Below are 26,750 nucleotides of genomic sequence, written 5' to 3'. Positions count from 1 at the left end.
CATTCAATGGAGGAGGCAGACAACTGCGTTGCAGGCTTCTCCCTGAGTGTGGTTTCCCCGTGTAGAAATGGCTGCTAGGCTGTTTTGTTTGTTTGTTTGTTTTAAATTTTAGCACAGTTGGCACCAGAAGCCCTTCTGGGAAGGCATCTTCTTTCTCAGGGTACACAGCTATACCAGTATCATTTTTTTAGAAGCATGGATAAGTGGCTATGTCCTGATATTCAGACAGTATCCTATGTGTCTGCAGTAGTGTGTGGAAAAGTACTCTTACATCCATCTCATCACAAGCATAATAATCAGCTCAAATAATAACTCAACCTCAATGCTCTTTAGAGTAATTTTCAGAGCCAGAGTTACTTTAAAAATAAGTATCTTGAATGCACTGCAATCATTTGAAAACATCTGCAAAAGTCATGATTACAATTTAAAAACATGTAGATAAAACTGTTACTGTGCTTCTTTATGAAGCATTAGAGAAAATGAAGGAAAACAGTCATCGGGTAACAACTAATTGAAATAATGTAGCTTTCTTTATTTTATCTAATTATATTATGCATCCCCAACTCATATGCTTCTTGAGAATATAACGTCTAGCACCCTGTTAAGTGCATTATAGGTCCTTAATATTTTTCTTAAGTTAGGCTTAATTGAATGATCTGCCTTATACCATTATGGGGAGATTGGCAAAATGAAAATGCTTTAAAAGGTACTTTCTGAAACACTTTACTTTTAAAATCTGAAAAAGGGGTGTGTTCTCTATGCTGGTTGTAGAATCACGGCTGGGGTCATTTTCTTCCACGTGAGTGAGACCCTTGGCAGACAATAAAAGTTGCAGTTTACAAACCTGTAATTTCATCCCACCCAGCACCTGAGCTAAACATTGTTCACACTGTTTGCATGTCTTAAGATGTTGACAGGGACTCAAACACAACCCTCTGGGCACAAAAAACGGTTGTTGTTGTTTTTTGAGATGTGAACTTTTCCTTTTTCCTACCTCTTTCTGATCAGTAGCTGTTCATTCTAAAAGCATATTCCTTTTCCTCATAACTGCCCCCTACCTTGGGGTCTTCTTCGTTTTGTCACCTTGAGGCTTTTTTTGGGTTACCTTGGTGCCTAAACCCTTAAAGATACACCTTATTTTTGTAAGTTTATAGGTGAGGAACTCTGTACCTTCCATAAACAATAATTTGTATATATCACTTATTTATAGTTGCATATAGCATTTATTTACTTTCCAAAACACCTTTAAACATACTTCTTCGTTTTATTCTAACAGCCATTCTGTGGGTTTGGCAAGGCCTGCATTGCTATCCCACAAGGAATATATAAAAAGCATTGCATTGAAAAATCCAAAGGCTTGTATGACCTCACCCTGTTCAATAAGATGGCTGGAGCCAGTGGATTCCCAGCCCAGGGCTCTTTCCACTGCTTTCCAACTAATAGTTTGGAGAAAGGAGATTGGATGCAATACTAGTAAATATGTTTGATCATGGTGGTGATTTGTATTCTTTCCCAATATTGCACAAGAGTCGTATTTCTGTGAGATTTGATTTTATATTTCTAAAATGGGAGTACTTCATCCTCTAAATAACATTTGTTAAGTGCCCGTTTGTATCACCAACCTTAATTTGAATGACCTCTATAGCATTTCACCTCTAAAGATTCTGTGATGATCTGGATGGAATAAAAGTACAGTGAGTAATCCTATACACTTTGGAAGTACACCAATGGAACAAGATTGGAGTAGGGTTATCCAGTTTTGTATTTACTTTCTCTAAAGTCCCTGGTCATAGCCCACAGGAGGCAATAGGTTTTGTGTTTAAGATGATGATTTTTGACAGAACTTGAATGGGTTCAAAGTGAAGTCTTAGACAAGTTACTTCACATCCCTGAGCGTGACCTCATTTGAAAAATGCACAGTTGCTGTGAGCATTAAGAATAGTGGAGGTTAAAGAACCTGGGATATAGTAGGTAGTCAGTAAATAATAGCTGTTATTTTTGTGTTCTGGGCAATTAAAGCACTGAGGGAAGTACATTAATTTTTACTGCAATGTATTGTTCTAAAATCAAAGTGTGTGTTTCTCAAATGCAATGTCACAGTTCTAAGCTGTGCCACAGTCCTCCCCTCCAATCCTTGAAAGGAGCATGGGATCACTTGATATGACCTCTTTGTATTTTTCTGCATTATCTTTTATTATTGTTATATTGTACCATATGGTGCATTGCTAAAAACATTAGTACTAGTATTAGATATAAATTGAGGATATAAATGATACCCACTTTTGTCAATGTGAAGATAATGTTATAGATCTTGGAGACAAATGCTCTTCTTGCACATGAATTAATGCATTCCATGCTATTTACTTCCAAATTATTTTAAACAATTTTCAACGCCCTTGTTTCTGAAATTGATTTTAAAATAAAACAAGTACAAACTTAGAGTGTAAATCTTAAATGTTTTATTTATGCCTAAAAAGATATCCTATATAATAAAGATGTAATATGCAAATGGTCATTACGACGTGAAGCATAATGACCAACAGTGTAACGACCGGATCATGGTTCAGCAGGAGGGTGGGGCAGCGAGCTACAAGCAGGCTGCAGAGAGCTACAGGAAGGGGCAGGGCAGCAAGCTATGAGGGGGAGACGGGGGGGGGGGGGGGGGGGAAGCTACAGGAGGGCAGGGCAGCGGGCGGAGAGCTACTGGAGGAGGACAGCGAGCTACTGGCCAGCTACTGATGCACAGATTCGTGGGCAGGGCTACTAGTTGTAAGATATTCGGCAAATTATATTTACCTGAGGTTGCAGAAGTTACTAACTGTGCAGGTCATGCTATGTGAAATGAAACCAGTTAGCTGTGAAGAAATGCATCACAGCCTTACTGTCGTTACCACCTCAGATGGAGACTGCTGACCTCAGAGGCTACTTCCTTCCCTCAGAGACTAACTGTTCCATCAGAAAATGGGGAAGCGCGGGGCACTTCCAGCTTGGTCCACCTTACCTGGCAGGAGCTTTGGCAGGCAGGGAACGAACAGTTTCCAGAGCCCACATTGGCTTTTGTTGTCCTGGATCTGGGGATTTAATCTTCCTCTGTATCTGAAGAAAGAAGATGTACTAACTTGGTGTCTCCTGTGTTTTTAAACTCATCTATTTTTATTTTAAAAAATACATATTTATTGACTTCAGAGAGGAAGGGAGAGAGATAGAAACATCAGTGATGAGAGAGAATCATTGATCGGCTGCCTCCTGCGTGCCCCACACTGGGCATGTGCCCTGACCTGGAATCGAACTGTGACCTCCTGGTTCATAGGTCGACAATCAACCACTAAGCCATGCCGGCTGGGTTAAACTCACTGTTTTTTTAATAGAGTGTCCTCCTTGTGGCTCATGCTAAACACTCTCTCTCCCCTTGACATGCACATGCCATGACCATAGTTCCTGAGCCCGATGAGTTCTCTGTGCTCACATTTCATTTGTTCCTTGAGTGAATATTTATTAACTGCCTAATCTGTGCCAGACATATTCAAGAAATTACAATAGAACAGTTAGGCGGAGTGGTGAAAGCACCACAGCACCAGACCATGTGCATCCAAAAGGGAGTTTCTTGGTCTTGAAAGCAGGCCAAGCTCTGCTAAGCTTTGCAGTTTTATCAGTGGTTTTCCCATTGAGACCTCCCTTGGAACTGTATTCCTGAGCCAGGACATATATATGTTTATATATATATAACAACTATGCATATGTTTAATTTTATGTAATTTCTTTACTAACACTGTGGTGGAAATAACTGAAACTTTGAAACAAAACAAACTTGAGTTTGAGAACACACAACCTGAATTTCAGGAAGTTATTTAACCCTTCCAAGTTTCGGTTTCTTCGTCTGTAAGGCTGTATTAACAATGGAAAATCATATGGTCATGAGGATTTATTTGTTATTATTTAATTAATCCAAAATGGTATCAGTGACATTGAATGCCCATCTTACTTGACAAAAATTTACCTAGACATTTAAAAAAATAAATAAGCCTCAATATTGCTTTTTAATCAGAAATACCTTCTAGATCCCACAGAACTTTTGTGCACTTTCATAGAAGCATGCATTGGTGAGCAACAGTATGTTAACGTGTCCAGCATATTTGGCTTTTATTTCTGCCTTTCAGTTTTTCTCTTTAAAAATATGCATTTCCAAAGAGAATCATTAAAGGGCCAAAGTCCAGGAGTTCTTTAAGCAAGTAGATAGTCTTTGCCTTGCCCATGTGGGCCTCCCTTATTATAAGCTTGAAGGATGGGGATGTCTTGTATGTCTGGACCCTCTTTTGAAGATCACCAGAATGCAAAGGCCCTCTACTCCTGGACATGGGAGCATGAACATTAGCAACCTCAGCTCCAAGTTTCCGTGCCAAGGCCAACCGTTGCCCAGGGGCCCACCAGGTCCCACGGTCTGACCTAGCGCATTCAAGTAGACAAGGGAAGAAAAGATAATTAGAAAATAGACCAAGATTTTGATTTAAAGTATTTTATTGGAAATATATAAGTCTAGTCAAACTTTAGACAAACGATTTTAACCAGTTAACTGCCACGATATTTTGAATTCAATTAAAAAAAAAAAGGTCCGCCACTTGCGTCTATAGACGCTGATGGGGTACAAATGGTTAAAATTCCCCGTATTTCTGTCACCTTAATAGAACTATTTTCATTTGCATATTGTCTTTCTCTTGCGTGCATTTTAGAGTTGCAGAAATAGTGCACATCCTACTATGTGCTCCACTGGTTTTTTGGGGGTTTGTGGCCCTTTCAGAGAGTTTGGGAAAGTTGCAGCACCAGCAGAGGCTGGCTGCTTGTGGAGAACAGCCACTGAAGGAGGTTTAAGATGGTGCACTGAGTGGGTGGGGTGGAGTCTCAGGTAATCACCAGGATGGGTCCAGTGGTCTTAGCCAGGTTGATGAAGACTCAGATTGGGCACCTGCATGTACCTGCCAGGAATGTGTAGAAAGGGTTCAACAAAGGATCGATGGTGCCTGCCAGCACTGCCTGGGAGAGAGCTGCCCCGCCCACCCTTGGTCTGAAGTCAGTCAGTTTAGTTCCTCCCCATATGTCCCTGGTGCTTTTTGAGCTGCTGTCCATTCACCGGCGCTCCGAGCGAGAGTTTGTGAGTGAGTGGAAATGTGCTTGGGCTCTTTAAGAGGTCACTTAGGTTCACAGCTCTCATCTCACCTGGACAGGGTCCCTGTGGTTTTCACAACTAGATGTGGGGACTCCTCTTCCAGGTACTGGTGCTCCAGGCTGGGGAGGCTGACATGGGGCTGGGACCCCTTGCTCCTCAGGGGGACCTCCACAGCTGAGATATTCTTAACCGCCCCACGTGGGTGTGGGACCAACTCGTTTCTCGTCTCCACGCCTACCAGTCTGGACATGGCTCCTTTGTCTCCTTAGTTATAGGTGTGCTGTTAAGCTAGCCTTCAGGTGGTTCTCAAGGGTGGTGGTTCTATAATTTAGTTGTCATTTTGATGTAGTCGTGGGAGGAAGTGAGCACAGTTTACCTACTTTGCTATCTTGACCGAAGAGGACTTTTAAGATGTACTCTCTTCGGGCACCCAGTGTTGCACTCTGGGAGAACAGTCCCCTGTTAGGAGAATGAGGAGGAGGCCTTTGCAGATCCTCATGGGATTCTGGGATCCTGGGTACCCAGACGTGGTACCCAGGTGGCATGGGCTACTGGCAAACCAGAGCAGGGCTTTCTAAAGCACAAGGCCCAGGGTAGAATGGTGCTGGACTTGTGTCCTATACAAATTTGCCATTTTAAAATATTGGAAGACCTCCTAGTAAAATTTAAGTCAAGTCTTAAAAAAAGAAAATGTAAACAGAAGTACTGTGTCAGTGTCTATTTACTTAATACCTTTGTTGTTCTTTTAAAAATGTGACAAAAACAAATAAGAAAGACTTCAAGTCAACCATTCATTTAGACCTCAGAGTATTGTATCTGAGTCATTTCCTTTCTTTTCTCCACAGTGAATTCATCTTCACTGTACCTGTCATCTGTTCCCTCTTAAGCCAGAAACAAAAGGCACATAGCAAGAGTGTTGCTCAGCATCTCCGTTTTGCAGAGCAAGTTTTCTGTCCCGGATGACCCCTACTGAAATGGCTGATTGCACATTGACCTTGGCTAGTGTGAAATCCATTCAGCAGAATGGATTTATATATCCTTATAGATCGAAACTGTAGGAACAGATGGAGGAATTGGCTGCAAGGAATATGCTTATTATGTTCCGCCTCCTCCCAGCTTGGTTCCTCAAGCACGGGGGTGGGCAGAAGGCCCTGGTGACTCATGGCTTCTAGAGAAGAAATCCACATATGGCAACCACTAAAATCACATCTCCCTCCAATTGCTTGAGCATTACATTCTTTAGATAGATGTAGGGATACTGTCTTGCTAAGAAACAGGCAAGGAATGGGTTGCAATTTTTGGTTTCTATTTGACACATGCCCAAGTGGCACGAGACAGGCACCAGAATTCTGTGTTTATTTGGCAGATAGCAAGGGGAGGCATGAGAGAACAATTGATATTTTGCATCTGTGGTAACATTCCTCTGCTCACTGGTCAGGCAATGTATGAAGCTGCACATTTTATTATTGACATGTTATCTATAACTGCACATCCTATGATTATCCATGGTGGTTATTAATCACCAACTATGAAACTTCAGGAGGTGTGGGCCAGCTGAGCCTGTGGCTGGCATCCAGAAGAAAGGAGCAGCTCTGGGTGGGCACCGTGGATGGGCAGCGCCAGGCTTGGCTGTGTGAGCGGAAGATGTCTTTGGGGTTTGGAACCAGGCGCTGCTGAGGTTAACCTTGGACAGGTCATTCTGATGTCTCATCTGTTTTCCACAAGTGCTTCTTTAACCAGCACCACATCTGCACCTTATGACAACCACCATTTAATCAATTTTCTCCTTTCCCATCCAGAAAATAGATACGATTTGTGTGGTCAGATGCAAATTTAGAGTTCTGAGACGCACTTACATAACTGTATCAGTGATGGATTTAACAGCTTAAAACTAGAAACGCTAGTTATCTCCCAACACAGATGAGCTGGGTGCTCTGGCTCAGGGTCTCTCAAAAGGCTGCAGTCAGGGAGTCAGCCTGGACTGGAGTCATCTCAAGGCTCAACTGAGGGGCACTCTGCTTCCACGCTCCCTTAGGGCTGAGGCAGGATTCAGCTCCTCACGGCTGTGGCTGTTGAACTGAGGGCCTCTTTCCTCACAGGCCATGGGCCAGAGGCATCCCCCATTTCCGTGACGTGAGGGCCACTCATAGGGAAGCTCACAACAGGGCCGCTGGCTTCCCTCTGAGCAAGCAAAGGAGCAAGACAGACGAAGCCAGAGTATTTTTGTAATAAAATCAGAAGTGACATCCCAGTACACTCTCCGTATTATATTCATTAGGAGTGAGACGCTAGCTCTGGTCTGGACTGAAGGGGAGGGTTAGGGAATGAACACCCAGAAGAGGGGATTGCTGGGAGCCACCTCGGAAGCGGTCCACCATAACAACTATGCCTTTTGATAACATTGGGCTATAATCAAGTCCTTTCAAAGAGAAGGGCTTTAAAAATTACTGTCTTTACCACATCCCTGTCAGAAACCTAATGCATGTTGCCCAGCCATGGAATATTATCTTATGACAACGATGACAGTAATGTGAGCCACTTGTAGCAGGCAACCTTGTTATGCTTCTATTGAACATTTTTAGTGATCTACTCTTTCTTACCTAGAACTCAGACAGCTTTCATATGAGTTTTACTACAGCAGTAAAAAAAAATTAAAAAAAAGCTCTTGCTTACCACCAGAATCATAAAGTGACACAGCTAAAAAACCCAATTTTTGTTTTCACCTAACCCAACTCCTTCCTTTCACAGTATGGAAACACTAAGAGAGGAAATAACTTGCTCATGGACACACAGCTTGGTACTAGCGTGGCTGGGTCCATGGTAGGTTTTGGTGAACTAAACATTAGTTTTAGGGCAGGGCCTATGGCACTGCCTTCCCTGGGTGGCCTGAACCATGGATGAAGATCAAGAAAGCTAGGATGGATGCCCAGCTGTCATGGCTCAGTGGTCAATCTTCAGCCCAGAAACCAAGAGATGCCTGGTTTGGTTCCCAGTCGGGGCACATGCCGGGGGATTAGGCTCAATCCTAAATAGGGGACTTGGAGGAGGCAGCTGATTGGTGATGCTTTTCTATTATCAATGTTTTTCTCTCTCTATCCCTCTGCCTTCCTCTCTCTCTAAAAATCAATTATATATTAAAGAGCTAAATTTAAAAAAGGAGAAAACAAGAATGGAGAAAACAAGGTTGAGGGTTCAATTGCTGGTCAGGTCACATACCTAGGTTGTGGGTTTGATCCCCTGTTGGGGCACATACTCTCTCTCTTTCTCTTTAAAAATCAGTAAGCATGTCCTCAGAGGAGGATTAAAAATAAAATGACATAAATAAATAAGGCGAGGGAAGAAAAAAGTGAAAGAGAAAAAGAGGAGAGGGAACATTCCGAGGAAGAAACAAACAGGGCTGCGAAAGAAGAGGAAAGGAGAAAGGCTCAAGACATATTCACTGCAGGTGCCACTGGAGGGCTCCATGACTTTCTGATACAGCAGCTTTCATGCGATGACATTCTGAGGCACCACACACACACACACTGAGTGTACTGTCACAGGAAGGCGGCAGAGCACAGTGGTTAAGACTGCTCTGGAGCCAGAATGCCCAGGCCTGCGTCCCAGCCCTGCCACTGGCTTGTGTGGCCTCTGCAAGTCACTGAACCCCTCTTTTCTTGTTTTCTAAAATGGGGGTACTACTAGTATATACTGCATGGGGTTGCCCTGGGATTAAGCAAGTTAATCAATGTAATTGCTGACGATACTGCTGGGCACATGGAAAATTCTTTTATTATCATCCGATGGGGAAAACAGACTAATGTTACTCTCTGCCCTAAACTGGGTTTGAGGATGGAGAGAAGCTTGGAGTAGAGGACAGGTAAGGCTTAGGGATGCAATAAAGAGTGGCAATTTAGGTAAGGAGGCGTACCCATAAGTAGTCAAATCAGAATGCCATATGCATCACCAAGCAAATCAAATGCATAGTCCTTTCGCCCACTCGGGCATCTTTCTAATCCTTTTCCAGATCATTCCTCGTTCCCCTGATGCTCTCTTCTTCTCAGCTTCTCATGCAGCAGCTCTTTGGTTCTTCCTGTCACTCATCCTCTCAGGAACTAATCCCCAGCATGTAGCGCTGCAATGCAGTTAGAACTACATAATAATTTTATATAATTATAAGTATCATGTAGTATCAAAATTATTTAATTTTAATTTTTGGTGCTGTCACTGGTCCCATTTCTTCTAAAGCTTTCCTCCTCTTCTTTGTTCTTTTTATTGGAGTATATATTCATATGACAAAACATCTGCTTAAACATTTTTTTTTTTAAGTAGAGAACTGAGGGAGACAAAGCTCAGGTTAAGCGGAGTGAGGGAGTGAGCGTGGAGCCTGCAGTAAATGGCCAAATGGCCAAGTCAGGGACACCTGGCAGCTGGGAGGAACCTCTGGGAGAGCAGGCTGCAGAGGAGAGTCCTGAGGACCTGAGTGCGGGCCCAGGGTCTTGGACACCATCTAGGATCCCGTGGAGAGAAGTCTCCCGACCCGACCTATGCAGCCTGCAGTCTGTTTGCTAAAATACTACATATTTAGAAAATCTTAACTCTCTTTTTACATTTCAATTCGTTCTCCATAATGCTCTCAAAATGGAAAAAAAAATAAATAAAGCAAACTTGAACTAATCCTGTTCTCTAGGACTAGGAAAGTCAATTCCTACCACGAATAGACAACATACCTTACCCTGAAGGCTCCCTTTCTGGGGGCTGTTTGGAAATAAACGCTAGCAAATAAACAAACAAAACAAAAGGAAATCATCTCAATCGTCCCAACTGGTGAGTTTCGAAGAAATTAAATGTTTTAGAAGAAAAAAAAATAATAAAAAGACCACAGACGTTGCACAGAAATCGAAACCCAGGAGCATGGCATTTAAAAACCAGCCATTTAATTTCTGGAACATCTCTTACAGCCAAATCCCAACCACTCTCATCCCCCGAACCCCCCTTGCCTCCATCCCCCGCCCCCACAACCCCCCACCGCCCGCCCCGCCACCTCACAGGCTCGCGGGATGACGTTGCTGGTAGTGGCGTGGTCGCTCAGGTGAGGGGACCCCCAGCTCCCCAAGGCGCAGGCGGCCAGAGTCCACTGGCGGCTGCCACCAGCCCAGCAGGGGTGGGAGGGGTGCCGGCCGGAGGGGAAGGGGCGGGGGACGCCGGGAGTGCGGGAGCCGGGAGGAGGGGAGCGACGCGGGGCGGGGGCGCGGCGAGGGCGGGAGCGGGAGCGGCGGGGGCGCGCGGGCGCGGGGCCGGCCCTGCTTCCCGGGTCGCCGGCTGGTGCGCGCCGCAGTCGGAGCCCCAGACGCGCGGGCGCAGGGACGCGGGGCGCCAGAGCGACAGCTCCCTCACGAACGCAGGGCATCTGCGCTCCGGGCTCTCCGGCCACCGCTCCGGGCGCCGCGTACGAAGGTGAGTAGCTCGCTGCGCGTCTGGTACGACCCCCGGTCCCGCCAGGGGCAGCGGCTGAGGCGAGGGGCGCGGGCTAGTGTGTGGGCACCGGGGCGCCGGCCCGGGCGGAGCAGAGCGCTCTCCTCGGCTCCAACTCCCTGCTTCTCCTTAGGCCCCGACCCCGGCGGGCGCCCGGGTGAGGGCACCGCGGGAGCACCGCATCCCCGGCTGCGCGGGCGGGCGCCCATCACCGCCTCCTGGCTGTCGCCAACTTATGCCTCCGCGCCCACGCCCCACGCGCTCCGGGAAGCCCTACCTCGCGGGCTCTCCATGGAAAGTTGGGCCTGGAGGGGCTGCTGAGCCGGACATTGGGCTTCCCGGAAAGCGGGCGCGGAGGTTTGGGGGTGTCCCGGGCCAGTGCCGGCCGGGCGGGGGGCGCGGCGGCCGGGCGGGGGGCGCCGGGGCCGGGCGGGGAGCGCGGCGGCCGGGCGGGTGCGCGTGCAGTTCCCGGCGCCCACAGCTGGGCGTGGGCTTTGTTCGGCTGCGCTCACACCTGCGCGGACCGCGGAGTTCCGGGGCGAGCCCACCTCCGCTCTCGCCGCTCTGGAGAGACCTGGGGGAGACTGCGGACGGCAGGCGGGGGCTTTCCTGGGCTGGTGGCCCCACAGGTGCGGGCCCGGGGGTCCTGGCGCCCCGCCCAGACTCCCTGGGCTGGGACTTGTTGGGACCGGCTCGCCGGGGCGTGGAGCCCACCCTGGCTCCCAGAGCGGGTGCCTGGCAGCAGCTGGGCCGGGGAGGCTGCGTGGAGCCGCGAGTGACGGGGGGTCCGGAGCATCCTTGGCGCGGCGAGCGCCATCTGCGCCGGGCCCTGCACGCCTCGCGGGTGGGCGCCGCAGCGGGCCGGTCCTCAGCCGGTGGCCGCTCCGCCGCTCTGGGCCCGCATCTGCCAGCGCCCAGAGCGGGGAGCCAGGGAGTCGTCTTTTCTTACAGAGCGGTCTACACCGGGCAGCAAGGAACGCGGGTGGGGTTCCAGGGTCCGGGGGACTGGAGAGCAAGCCAGTTGCCTTCCCTCCGGCTCGTCTCCCTGCCGCCTGCCTCCCGGTCTGCGGCTGCATCCTCTACCCCCGACTCTCTGTGGTCGCCCCTGCGCAGCGGCGGGCGCGGAGGGGGGGTGCGGCGCTGAGAGGCGGCGTCTCTTTCGCTCCCTGCCTCTCTCCTGCCTTTTGGTACCATCCGCTCCAGCCCGAGGCCTCTGGGGCTCGCAGGTGTCTGTCTGAGAAGGGGAGCGTTCTTTTCCTGCCGGGTCCCGCGTGGTTCACGTGCAGAGGTGCGGTTCCCAAGGGCCCGGCCCTTCCTCGCCCTACACTCTGGCAAGCAGAGGTGGAAGCCAGGGTGGCGAGGCGGGCGGCTGTGGTGCAGCCCCAGGAGCTCCCCCTGGGACTTTCCTGGGAAGGAAAACGGTAGCCCCTGAATGCAGACCGGGAGGCTGGGCTGTTTTGCTTGGGGCTGTTTGATATTAACCATGCCCTGCTATTAAAATATTGTAATAATAGGTCACGAGTCAATGAGACCTTCCCGAAGAACTGAAATGGGTTTAGATTTAGACAATTGGATGCTTTCTACTTTAATGATAATGAGAGTCAACATTTTTTTGGTTTGTTTGAAAAGCTGCAGATATGTTTGGTGCTGTGCAGTTCACAAGTATCATCTCATTTCCTTCCACAACGGTCCCATTTTAAAAACTGGGAGGTGGACACTTAAAGAAACCAAGTAACTTTCCTAAGGCCACATAGCGAGGAAGTGGGGGAGCAAGGGCTAGCTTCTTGCCCCTACACGTTGTCATTCAAGACTGTGAACATGTGGCCCTTGGGAGGCTTATTAGTTTAGAGGAAGCCTGAAACCATCCGGTGTTCAAAACCAGGGACATATTATAAGCCCATTTAATTCTAACTCCTGCAGACCTCACAGTAGCGAGCAATATAGTAATTCAGCGAATTGTATTTGTAGAGTAGCCTTTTATTGCCCTGTATTGCTCTTGAATTCCTTTACAAGTTCCTTTATTCTCGTTAGCTTTTAAGTACTTGGCTGTTAACCCACAATTCAAGTAGTTACAGCCACTGGACTGTGCTTACTGACCAGTGCCCCCTCTCATTACAGAGACTGAGAGATTCCTGGCATGTCGCAATTTTTGAGAAACTTTTAAAAAAAAATAAAGGTAAAGTTTCCATTTGGCAACGTTTCTATTTCAGGTTCCCAGCCCTGAATCTCTTTTGTAGACACTTTTGACTGTGGAAGATTTACTCTTCAAGTTGGATATTGAATTTAAATAGAACTTTTGTATAAAACCTTAAAAAAGCATTCAATATCCTAAATATATAAAACTGTGTGGTGCGTTTACAAAAATGCTCCATATTAACTACTCGAAACAAGAATTTGAACTAAAGTGAAGTCAGCTATTCCTGGAATAGCTTTTAGCATGGTTTTAATTGACGGATCACTTGGAAAAATGAGTTCTAAATTCTACTGACTCATGGTCTTCTTTCAGCCTGCTTTTACTAGTACCTTATTACAGGAATGTTGCTGAGCATGTCACACAATCCAGGAATTTTAGAGCTGTAAGAGAACACTACGTAAACCTTTGGGTTTCCAAGAAAGTACAGTGGGGCTGGGAGAGGTTACCCAGCTCCCTAATGCAGGGAAGTGATGAGGCCATCACACCACATCATTTAAAAAAATATTTCTATTTATTTCACAAAGGAAGGGAGAGGGAGAGAGAGAGAGAGAAACATCAATGATGAGAGAGAATCATTGATCAGCTGCCTCCTGCATACCCACCACTGGGGATAGAGCCTGCAACCCAGGCATGTGCCCTGACCAGAATCGAACCTCCTGGTTCATAGGTTGACATTCAACCACTGAGCCACACCGGCTGGGCACCACATCATTTTTAATCATTGCATCAGTGACGATAAATAGAAAGCTTTAGAAATTATACTTTCTGTGAGGCCGATGTGACAATGACAATAATAGTTGGGAGTGAGCGCTTTAGGAAGGTGAGAGGATATGAGAATGTATACCTGGGCCAGGGGTCCTCAAACTTTTCAAACGGGGCCAGTTCACTGTCCCTCAGACCGTTGGAGGGCTGAACTTTAGTTTTAAAAAAACTATGAACAAATTCCTATGCACACTGCACATATCTTATTTTGAAGTAAAAAAACAAAACAGGAACAAATACAATATTTGTATTTGCATGTGGCCCGCTGGCAGTAGTTTGAGGACCCCTGACCTGGGCGATAGAAAACTTCCTGAAGAGTCATTTCAAACAATGCTTTTGTGTTGGTATAGTTTTCCTTGTGTAATTGGTTGAATATAAATTGAATCTGGGGCTATTATTTGTGTATGCACAAAGGAGTTATTTAATGGAACCCCAAGCTTTTCTGATGAAGAGATTCATTCGTTCATTCATTCGTTCATTCATTCGTTCACTCACTCATCACCACTGACTGAGTACATGTTCTAGGGATACAGTGTACTGGGGATACAGTGGTGAGCAAAACAGAATTCCTGCCTTATGCCACATACTTCCACATACAGATATTCTTTTTTCACATTCTGTAAATGTACAGCTTGATGAACTTGCACAAACTGAGCACACCCGACTAATGCTCAAAACAAGGAACAGAGAACGTCATGAACATCAGAGAAAGCCCTCTTGTGGCTCCTACCAGTCATTACTCACCTTAAGGGTAACCCCTGAGAAACCCATGCTTTTTCCCCTGATGTTCTCACATGAAATCAGAGTCTTTGTCCTAGTTAGCTTAGGCTGCCTTAACAAAATACATACTGGGTGGTGTAAAGAACAGACATTTATTTTCTTACACTTCTGGTGGCTGTAAGTCAGAGATCCGGATGCCAGCATGGTTGGGTTCTCTCGAGAGCTCTCTTCCCAGTTTGCAGACTGCTGTCATCTCCCTGTGTGCCCATATATCCTTTCCTTTGTGTGTGCCTGTGTGTGTGTGTGTGTGTGTGTGAGAGAGAGAGAGAGAGAGAGAGAGAGAGAGAGAGAGAGAGACTGCTTCCCTTACTCTTCTTATAAGGCCACTGATCCTATTGGATTAGGACACACCCTTATTACCTTATATAACTTTAATTACTTTGAAAAGCCCTGTCTCCAGACACAGTTGTATTGGGGATTAGGACGTCAACATATGAAGTGGGGGGCAGAGGAGGGCACAGTTCAGTCCATAGGAGTCCTGATTTGCTGCCTCTGTCAGCAGCCTCTGGAATCTCATTCCCATTTACAAAGAACATTTTCCGCTTGAGAAGCATGGTAACTAATAATGAATTTAACAAGAATATAGAGTTCCTAAAGTATTCTTTTTCTCTATAACAGTGGTTCTCAACCTTCCTAATGCCGTGACCCTTTAAAACAGTTCTTCGTGTTGTGGTGACCCCCAACCATAAAATTATTTTCGTTGCTACTTCATAACTGTAATTTTCTACTGTTATGACTCGTAATGTAAATATCTGATATGCAGGATGTATTTAGGCGACCCCTGTGAAAGGGTCGTTCGACCCCCAAAGGGGTCGCGACCCACAGGTTGAGAACCGCTGCTCTAGAAAGTTTTGTGTGCTTGCATACAAAGACTGCTTTAGTCTTCAACTGCTGAGATGATTAGCAAAGAGGAAAATGAATTGAAATTATTGAACATTACTAAATACTTATAGATGTATTCCGCTTTTATGCTTCATGTTTTCCCACCTGAAGAAGCCTTGGCTTTCCTGCCAGTTGAAGTCAGAGGAGGTGGTAGGGATCTCTTAGCATCTAAGCATGTCAGGGGCAAGAATCCAGTAGCTTATTTTACTTAACCTTTTGTCCACCCAGGCAAACGAAAGGCCCCTTTAGTTTTAGAGTCTTTTATTGCCATCAGAGGCTAAGACTAATAAAATGTTCCCAAGTGAACTGATGGATGTTTATTTTTCCTCTCAAAATGTGAATGAGAGGGCTACAGGAAGAAAATATGGGATGGCTCTGCCTCCAGCAATAACCCTTTCAATAGCAGGTTGTCTTTAAATGGGGGAGCAAATGCATTACATGTATAGAAAATGGGATGTTTTTGCTAAGTTATTTCTTTATTTTGGTGAAATATATGTAACAGAATTTACTGTTTTAACTTTTTTTTTTAAATCCTTACCCGGGGATATTTTTCCATTGATTTTTAGAGAGAGTGGAAGGGAGAGTGAGAGACAGAGAGAAACATCAATGTGAGAGAGACACATTGATTGGTTGCCTCCCCCAGGCGCCCCAACCAAGGCTCAGGGCTGGCTCAGGGCTGGGGATTGAGCCTGCAACCAAGGTACATGCCCTTGACTGGAACCAAACCCAGAACCCTTCAGTCTTTGGGCCGAAGTTCTATCCTCTGAGCCAAACCGGCTAGAGCTGTTTTAACTATTTTTAACCTTATAGTTTAGTGGCATTGAATACTTCGCATTAAGTAACCATCACTGCGGTCCATCTTTCCAGAACTTTTCTTACCTTCCCAAACTGGAACTCTGTGTCCATTAAATATCAACCCCCCCATTACCCTTTTCCTGCAACCCTGGAAAGAATCATTCTACCTTCTGTCTCTATGAGTTTGACAATTTGAGTCACTGCTTTCAGCTTTTTGGGGCAAGTAGCCAGAAGTGGGATTGCTGGATCATATGGTAATTCTATTTTAATTTTTTGAGGAGCCACCATAATGTTTTCCATAGCAGCTGCAAAATGTTACATTTCCACCAAGAGTGCACAAGGGTTCCAATTTCTCCACATCATCACCAACACTAATTTTCTGTTTTCTTAATAATTAATAGCCATCCTATTGGGTGTCCAGAGCTATAGCAGTTACTTTTTAATTTATATTTTTATTGATTTCAGAGAGGATGGGAGAGGGAGATAGAAACAGCAATGATGAGAGAGAATCATTGATCAGCTGCCTCCTGCACACCCCACACTGGGGACTGAGCCCACAACCCGGGCCTGTGCTCTTGGCCAGAATTAAACCTGGGATCCTTCAGTCCATAGGCTGACGCTTTATCCACTGAGCCAAACCAGCTAGGGCAAGTTGTTACTTTTTAAAGTTATAAATTAATATACAATGTATTGTGAAAAAGTTATTCATAGTGTTTTCCAACTTATCAGTTTAACTTTTTAAAAATTACTAATTTCAGTGAAAGGAAGGGGGAGAGAGAGAGAGGCATAGAGACATCAATGATGAGAAAGAATCATTGATTGGCTGTTGGGGATGGAGTCCACAACCCAGGCATGTGCCCTAATCGGTAATCAAACCGTGACCTCCTGGTTCATAGGTCGATGTTCAACCACTGAGCAACACTGGTTGGGCTCAATTTAACTTTTATTAATAAGGAGATGGGTGGTTTTTAAGAAGTATTCATTGATTCTGTACTTCGCACAAAGCATGAAATAGAAGCTATATAGCATGCATATCATTGGCCAGGATAAGCCAGCATTGGGGACATACATTAATGTTATTATTTTTAAAGGTTGAATTAGAGCATATATGTCTGTAGTGCACTTGTGCTAAGTGATTTTGCTGTGAGGATAGGTTACATATTAGTATGCTTTTATTTTACTGAAGAAATGACACTATTATTTTAACCCATATCAAGAGCAGATTTGCCTCATATCTAGAATATGTTGGGATGTGCTGGAGCTGTAAATTTCAGGTCTGTGTTGGGCATTTTTCCCCACCATTGAGTCTTCAAAGATGACAGCACAAACCCTCACCACCCAATTATAATTGCTTAGCTGAGCTAATAAAAAAGATGTGGTGTCAATTTAATTGACCTGTTTTACTAGCCTACAAGATTGGAATTTCAAGTTAGAAAAAGGTAATTTTTAAAAGTCTGATGGAGGATTTCCCTTAATTGTAAAAAAAAACCAAACCAAACCAAAACAAAACAAAACAACAACAACCAAAAACTAGTGAATGACTACCAATGATAAAGGGAACAAACCTACAAACATTTTTGCTCATCTGCTGCACATACTGCCCAACTGGCCTATTCAACTTGAAAACAGGAATGACAAGTAAATCTTAATCTTGTCTTTTGTGCTCTTTGATTTTCTTCCTTACTGCCCTGTACTAAATGAAGCATTGCTGAATTTGCATGAGGATGCAAATGACAGTTACTGTCAGATGAAAGTGATCCTTTAAAAATTCTTCTTGTTAAATGACAGAAAGGGTTGGAAAAAGTATTTTGAATACACACACACACACACACACACACACACACACACACATATATATATATGCATATTTAAATGTTATAATGTGCATGGCATATTGGTTCAAAACGCACTGTAACCAGAAAAATATATTCCCAGGGCAATCTGAGGGAATCCTGTAGGAGGCCTTCTACTGTGTGATATGCAGTGAATTTGATTTATCTTTCTCAAGTGGGCTGAGAGCATTCGGAAAATTCAGTATATGTATTCAGTGTGTAGTACTCTTTTCTCCAAATTTCGACTTTAAAGCGACTTTCATGCCACTTTTAGATGCCCTTGGCATTTGAACAGTCTGATTTACAGCATACATTTTGGGTGAACATTGCAAACTCATGGAAAACCCCGTTAACATATTCTCTCCCAAGGGAACGGGAAAGCACTAATGTTCCATTAATTATTCCTTAAGGTGAAAGTGGGCTGTGGAAAGGGTTCCATCCTGGAGTGTTTTTGGTCTTTGCGGAAGGACGGCTTGCGAGCGGGAGTGCGGCTGCCTTCCAAGGCCCTGTGTGCTTTTCAGTCCCTCACCTCAATAGAGAGCTGAAAGGACAAAACCGAACAAAGGAGGCCTGTTTTGCCTGCCCCACTTGCTGGGCTGTTGTCTTGGCCCCTTTTCAGTGACGGACGGAGGGGGAGCTGGGTCAAAGTTGAAGAACACTGAAAAGGAATTCAAGCTTCATGTCAAAATTTGAATTATAGCTTCAGTTTGAGCGCCGAGTAGATTAGCGTGAATTGAAATTTGTGGATCTGTGGAAGCGTAAGTGACAGATGGCGTTGGAACAACGTACCCGGAGCTGGATGGTGTTCCCCAAATGTTGAGTGCCCCAGTGCGGCACTCGGTAAACACCGAGTTAACTGACAGAAGTTTGAAAACCGTAGGAAGTGCAGTTTGATGCTGTACGCTGCATGAAGACATTGGACTGTGTGAATTAAGGGGAGGCCCCTGCGTCTGGCATACACTCAGATGCACTTGTTCCCCCTAATTGCATTGCAAATCCTCTTCTGACTGTTCAGCTATCCCGCCTCTAGTATCTGCTTGAATAAATACAGAAATGTCCAATCAGCTTCCCTTGTAAAATCTCATTGCAGTGTTTTGATATTGATCACAGATTGTTTTGAGATGTAACAAGAGAAATCTGTCATAAACATTGACTAGCCAATGTGTTCTCCTGTATGTGTATATTTAAGAAGGGTGATTTTAGCTTTCTGTTTCCAGAGAAAACCCATCGCTGTTATATCTGTTATTGAAGTTATTAATTATGGCACGGGGTTCCCCATTCAATTTGGTAGGCGGCATCTGATTGAAAACATTTCAGAAAGAGAAGTTAGCTGAATGTGTAACTGGAAAACTAAATAGCTACTGGGAAGTTGAGATTACTGGAATGTAAGAGAAATGAAAAATAATTTTGGGTAATTTGAAATGCTTCCTGGGATTCCATAATACTGCAGTTGGGAAATTTTGCTTTGGTATCTTTGGCCACTTAAATGACTTGATGGCAATAGTCTTTTGTTCTGCTATTAGTGGCACGATAGCTAAAAACCATTTTTTAATATATATTTAATACATTCAAATGACTATTGCTACTTTTATAGAAATAATATTAACGTGGCAAAAAAATTCTACATGAACAAAATAGTGAAGTAGAAATTTAGAGATAATTTAATATTAATTATGTAATATGAACAAAAGTGAATTTCAGAATTGATTATGCTAACTTCTATTACATGTATTTTACATAGGTCGTGATACATGTTTTGTATGTCTCACAAATTTAAGGTAGCTTGCAATTTAATAATTGGAATAGGGTTTTTAAAACTCCATGGCTGTGTATATATTTCTAGTAACAGTTACTTTGTTGTGAAATTAAGTGGAAGGCAAAATATATCAAGGGTTTATTGCTGTCCTAGAACTATTTGGGGACTCATTAAACAGCAGGGAGTTCATGGTCAGATTGATCGTTGGGCCTGGGATTGGAAGAGTAGAGATCAGGGAGTGTGAAGGATTCAGATGGAGAGAAGGCTCAGGTGGGTAATGAGAATTGTGACATCCAGGAGAAGTGTGCTATATAGAAGGCAGAAGGAGCAAAAAGAATTTTAAATAATGAGGAGAGAGTAAAGAACAGTGCTCTGCAAAGTCAATAACTTAAAATCTGAAAGAAAAGGAAAGAGAGGAGAGTAAGAACGTTTGGGGTAATTGCTTGGCTAATGGAGAATACTCTCTATTTCATAGCACTCAATACTAAATATTTTAAGGAGAATTTTTGGTGGCAACTTGACATCATAAAATGGAAATAACTCATAAGGCACTCTTCAAAAATGAAATATGATAATACATTTAAGAAATGCATTGAGAAGAATTTACTAAGGGTCAAAGCTAAAGTTATTTCAGCATAAAACAGTTAAATTCTTAATCGGATTATTTCTTCTTTCAAGCTATTCTGCTTCTTTATTTACAGAGTTAGATATATGAAAACATGAAATTGTCAAACGTATTTGGGGGTGATTATTAGTATTAAACAGGATTCTTTGCTGTTATAAGGATTATGTGATGAGTGAACTCCTATAACGTTTCAAAGTTCAATTCCAGAACAGCCTTCCAGGGTTATCTACATGGACAGGTTAATCTGTCTGCTGAATGAGCGCAGCATTATAGATACCAAGTAAAGCCCAAGCAAATCAGGCTAAAGAAAAATCAGTAAAGAGGTTAACAGGTGGCAAATGAAGACAATCACCTCAGTTTTATGAAAATATTTGATATTTTCTCTAGGGAACATTGAGAGGCCAAGTCTCTCAGGATAAAGAAAAGCAGAGAATAGTCATCCAGGCAATCCAGGCACTTTTGGCCTTGTTTGTAATAGAATTCGGTTAGCTTTTCCAGGCTTCAGACTGTGGAAACCCAGTCCTTGCTCTGTTTCCTTAACAGCCTCAGCTGCATTTCCATGATGCATGTGGTATGTGTGCAAGAGTCCCCATATTTGATGAATGAATGAATGCAAGAATGAATGACCAAATACTTGACATTGGAAAATGTTAAATGGATCTTTTGTTGTTGTTGTTAATCCTTACCGGAGGATATTTTTCCCATTGATTTTTTTTTTTCTTGAGATGGTGGGAGGGAGGGAGGAAGGGGAGAGAGAGAGAGAGAGAGAGAGAGAGAGAGAGAGAGAGAGAGAGAGAGAGAAACATCGATGTGAGAGAGACACATCAATTGTTTGCCTATGTTAAGCACCCCAACTGGGGCTGAGATCAAACCTGCAACCCAGGTACATGCCCTTGACCAGGAATCAAGCCAATGACCCTTCAGTGGGTGGCCAATGCTCTAACCACTGAGAAACACCGTCCAACGCTCAAATGGATCTTTTTTTTGGGAGAAAAGTGGGGAATTTGGCCCTCAGCCCTGGTTTGTAGACAGACAAAGTCTAGACCAATGGAAATCAGACATTCATAATTTCATGCCTGGATTCTGTATGATTGTAATTTGCTTCCTGGTTCTAAACTAGGCACTTGAGCAGGCAGGTAAAATAATTTACTCCAGAAAGTACCAGTTTTAAAATTGCTACTGTGGAGCCCTAAATGGCATCTTTGTGTCCCAAAAGAGTTCTTCTGTATCTTTTGCTCATGGAGATGATTCAGCATTTGCACGGCTTTCCTTCCCCTTCACTCTCTGAAGCTGGTGCTTGTCATTTCCCTTGGAGGTCTCTGGGTGGCTGCACGCTGACGGAGTTAAGTACTTTCTGAGGTTGCTTTCTACTCTCCGAATCTGAAGAAACCAGAAGTGAGACACACAGGACTGAGATGACAAGTGTAAAGGCTGGTGTGTGAAACCAGCTTCTGAAGCGCTCAGGGTGCAGCTTTGAAAACTAAATTTTCTCACCGTTTGGTTGAACATGAAGTACTCCTCTCTGCTGTTTTCTTTATTTTCCAAGCTGAGAGTTTCTATCCTGGCCTTTCCCAACTACTTAGTGGATTATATTGGTTAGGTTCAAGGCAGTAGCGCCATGTTTTAGAGACACCTAGAGAAAAAAAATTACATGAAATTTATAATTAGCTAAATTTTGAGAAGTCATTGGTCTACTCTACATAGACTAAGAAACCTCAGTATATGTATAGCATTGGAAAAGTAGCTTACGTACTTTACCTAGAAAATGAAGATAAAACAAATTTTCTTATCATCCAAACCTATCTCACAAGAGTATGTCATTATGAAAAATGATAAAAATGAAAGTGCTGAAAGACATCAATCTATGTTCTTATTAGGTAGAATGTACCTGCCATTTTTTTCACATTAGTCTGTCAAATTAGCTTCATATATATGTATCATATATCTTTAGCAACAACTTATTCTACATGATTTTGAATAAATGAAGTGGTTTCATGCTGCAAATAGATTGATACTCTTTTTGATGCTGCATGATTGGACTGTTTTCAAAACTCAAACTATATATTCTTAACCTAAGTGAAAATCAGATTGAATCAATATGATTAAAAAGTTTGTAAATTCAGCAAATGCTTTTTTCCAAATGTCAGTAATAGTCTTTTCAAATCTAATTTTTTAATTTCAAACCATATCCTATTTATATTTTTCAAGAGGAGAATCAGTATTTTTTTTGTGTGTTTCAGTCATAATTAACTGGCAACCACACAAACCAATAAAGCATGAAACAATTTTAATATATTAAATAAACCAGGCTCACAAATTTCCTATCTTTAGAGGTTTTACATAGGGAGAGACACATGTAATGAGGCTTGTAGCAGGTTTGTGTACATGTCATTGTTTGTGTTTATTCTGTTCCTTTGCATCTATTCTGTTCCTCTGTACCTCAGAGGAGAGATAGGCACTTAAGAATAGTGGCCACATAGACACTTTGGAAAACATTAAAAACAGAACTACCATATGATCCAAGAATTATACCACTTCTGGGTATATATCCAATGGAAGTAAAAGCAGGATATTTAAGAGATAGCTGCACTCCCATGTTCATTGCAGCATTATTCACAGTAGTCAAAATATGAAAACAACCTGTGTCCATCAACAAATGAATGGATAAAGAAGAGATTTCATATATATTTGTGACAACACGAATGAACCTGGAAGGCATAGAAAAAGGAAAGACCAATACTTTATGGTATTAATTATATGTGACATCTAAAAGAAAAAGTCAAACTCAGACAGAGAGAGTAGAAAAGTGGTTGCAGGGGCTGGGGGGTGGGGATTTAGTTAGGGGCAATTAGGCAGGCAGGCAGGTGAGCAGTTAGGAGCCAGCCATCCCGGATTATGAGAGGATGTCCAACAGCCGGTTTAGGCGCCATCCCCAGGATTAGGCCAAAACCGGCAGTCAGACATCCCCAGAGGGGTCCCGGATTGGAGAGGGTGCAGGCTGGGCTGAGGGTACCCCCCACCCCATGCACGAATTTCGTTCACTTGGCCTCTAGTAGTTAATAACACTGTATTGTATAATTAAAATTTGTTAAGGGCGTAGAACTTAAATATTCTCACCCTCCAAAAAAAATAATAGGTGATGGATGTGTTAATGAACTAGATGGGAGGAATACTTTTCACAATATGATATATACCTATATCGAATTACCATGTACACTTAAATATCTTACAATTTTATTTGTCAGTTATACCTCAGTACAGCTGAAAAGTAATCATTGACCTGGGTGTAGACACAGAGCTTTAGAAATGGGCATGTGTTGTAGGTCAATAGTGTTCCCCCAAATTATGTTTAAATCCTAACCCCTAGTACCTCAGAATATGACCTTATTTGGGGATATGATATTTACAGTTAAAATGAAGTCATTAGAGTGGGCCCTAATTAAGTATAAGCAGTGTTTTCATAAAAAGAGGAAATTTGGAGACCAGCAGCGTGGGAGAAGGCCTTGTGGAGATGAAGACAGAGATTACAAACCTAGGAACCCCAGGGATTCCCAGCAAACCACTAGAAGCCAGGGAAAGGCCTGCAACAGATTCTCCCTCACAGTCCTCAGAAGGAACCAGCCCTGCTGACACCTTTTGGACTTCTAGCCCCCAGAACTGTGTTCATATGTCTGTATATCTATATCCACCAGTGTCTACTTTGCGCATCAAAGGATTGTGCTTATATAAACCATTATTTAGAAAGTCTCTACACCTTGAATTAAAACACAGAAATACTGGGATCGGTAGGGACAGTATTCATTTTATTAACTGGACAATGTGTGAGGTTGGTAGTTTAATCAACTGATGACTCTTTTTGGTTGTAATCAAGTTGACTCCAAATTGGCTGCCTTTCTCAAGTGCAAATTGTCCTCACTCGGGAACTTCAAGTGGAAGATTTTGTTCAAGTCTCTGCAGGTGCCTTTGCTGCTGCTTGCCGATCAGAAGGGGTCTTTGCACTTGGAAAATGGTATGTGTGCTGATATTTCCTCATGCTGAGGAAAGTGAAAGCTTAGATGAGCTATTCAACTACTTCCCTGCGAATGCCATGTCAGTGGGACAGGGTGAAGGATTACATTGTGGAGAATTTTGAAGCTAAATATAATCAGGCAACACCTCTGTCTTTTGAAGAAGCTGATGGCCAGGTGCTTTAATCAACTTGAATATTAGTTTGAGTGAATTGAAAACTCTCACAGCATTTTGGCTGGTCTTTAATGACGTCAGCCCAGTTGGTTGAATGTCTCTTCTTCATTTCCACCAGCGACAGCCTTCTCTGTCTTAGATGGTAACCTCCTTCCTGGCAATGAGCCCACCTGGTAATGTCTTATGTATGGCATTTAATGAGCTGCCACATCCAAAGAAAGGCCCGATTGTTTTAAATACAAACAATGAGGTAATTTGGTAGGGAGGTTTTTGGGATGAGCACTGAGGACTTTATACCTCTGAGTTTGTATGCTTCACTAATCCCATTTAAATATGTAAACCACTTGCTAATTTGGGGTTTCCTCCTGGTGTCAGGTTCTCCCTTGCTATGGACTCCAGTCAGGACCAAACCCACTGGCATCCAGCAGGAAATAATTTGGAATCAGGGCTGTTTTAATTTTGCAGGTTCTTGCAGCCTCTCTTCACTTTGCAAGGCAGTGAGGTGCAAATTGATGGAATGAAATATCCAAGGCCCTAGACAAGAGAAGAATATAGGCATTGGTTTGTTTCTGAAAATCAACAGCTTGGTGTAAACTTTTTATTAGATCTTTTCATATTTGCTTTGAATGACAACTGTGTGAAGATGGCTTGGAAGATTTATGGGAACCATTGTGACATTTGGTGTTGACCGAAATTTATTCGCAAATGTACTCATATGGGGCAGCAGTGCTAGTTCTAAGATAAATTACCAGCTTTAGGTCCATTTTATTGTTTTAAATTGTTAGCCTAGATTTTGTTACATTAAACTCACATTTAAAAATTTTATGTACGAGATGACACTTTCCTTATTTCCTACTCTAAACAAGCAGAATACATCTTGGGAAAGCAGTTACTTTAGGGAGAATGGAAATGGGCTCTGCTCTGGTCATCTGAGCAGAATTTCAGCCCTCCCCAACCCTCCTTCAGTCTCCTCTATATCGTTAGGAGTGGGCCAGTGATGAATATGCATGTGTCACACACCTGTGACCGAGGGAGCCTCCATCCAGAAATGGCAGAGTATCAGTTACTTGAAACGGATGACGGGTGGCAGCTGCTGTCTGTGGCTCACCGGGCTCCCTGCCCTGTGCTGACAGCTGCACATCACATCCTGCCACCACACCACCTCTGCCACCTCCATCCCAAGAAGGGGCTGAGCCTGCTGGCATTACTTCCTGGGCAGTCTGCTCCCGAGGTAGCATGTATAAAGATGTCTCTCTGAATTTTAGAAAATAAGATCACAATGATTTTTACTTTTTGCTATTAATAAATAGCAGTAGTCCACGATGTTTATTGGTTACTTAACTATATGAACATCTTACAAAAATTGTCTTCATGACAGTCCTTTACATCCGAGGCCAGTAAACGTTTTTTTTATAAAGAGCCAGATGTAACTATTTTAGACTTTGTCGGTTATGTACTGTCTCAAAACAGGGAAAAGGTGTACGTGCCTGGCCATTTCCATGTTCCCATGCACTTTCTTTACAAAAATAGGTGATGGGACAAATTTGGCTCATGGGTCATAGTTTCCCAACTCCTGCTTTCTGCTATCATATCCTTTTGATAGATGAGAAAACTGAGGCCCAGGGAGTTTAAGTAAAGCAGGGGTCCTCAAACTTTTTCAACAGGGGGCCAGTTCACTGTCCCTCAGACCATTGGAGGGCCGGACTATAGTTTAAAAAAAAACTACGAACAAATTCCTATGCACACTGCACATATCTTATTTTGAAGTAAAAAAACAAAACAGGAACAAATACAATATTTGTATTTGCATGTGGCCCGCGGGCCATAGTTTGAGGACCCCTGAAGTAAAGGGTCAAAATAGCACAGCTGTTAAAATGCAGAACCAAAGGAGTCTGACTTTCATTCCTTAGTCTTAACTCCTATGAGCTACAAGTTACCCTGCCATGAGAGATGACAAGAAATTGGATTTTAGTTTCTGCATGTTGTAAGTTATAGATTTTGACCCAAACTTCTAAGAGAAACCTCCAGTTCCCTTAGAAACGTGGAGGGAAGTATCAGTCCATGTCTTGAAGATGCTATTTAGGTAATATAGATAATATAGGTATTGTAATCTATAGCACATTCAAGTGATGGGAGTGCATCCTGAGTAATTGGATAAGCCTTTTAAGGGACTCCAAATGACCTGGTATTGTGGCCATTTTTGTCATTAGGATTGAAGGAGCCAAATTACCCTAATTTAAAAATATATGTAAACTATTACTTTTTTTAAAAAAAATATTGATTTTAGCAAGGAAGGGCGAGGGAGAGAGAGAGAGAAACATCAATGA

At 43.4% G+C, this 26,750-nt stretch overlaps 1 protein-coding gene across 32 annotated transcripts in view; it reads left to right on the top strand.

Moving 5' to 3' along the window:
* Window positions 1-10,415: 10,415 nt before the first annotated feature.
* The window catches only part of NRCAM (neuronal cell adhesion molecule), a 246,870-nt gene continuing 230,535 nt past the window's right edge, over window positions 10,416-26,750 (top strand). For 31 of the 32 annotated variants that reach the window (XM_059712821.1, XM_059655684.1, XM_059655682.1 and 28 more), the window contains exon 1: window positions 10,416-10,597. The gene's annotated coding sequence lies outside the window, so the exon portion shown is untranslated. The remainder of the gene's footprint in view (window positions 10,598-26,750) is intronic. The other variant, XM_059712842.1, reaches the window with a different exon arrangement.

The sequence above is a fragment of the Myotis daubentonii genome, chromosome 10 (genome assembly GCF_963259705.1).
Source record: "Myotis daubentonii chromosome 10, mMyoDau2.1, whole genome shotgun sequence".
NCBI lineage: Eukaryota > Metazoa > Chordata > Mammalia > Chiroptera > Vespertilionidae > Myotis > Myotis daubentonii.
The sequence above is the reverse complement of the archived record's forward strand: the minus strand, read 5'-3'. Positions and strand labels throughout refer to the sequence as shown.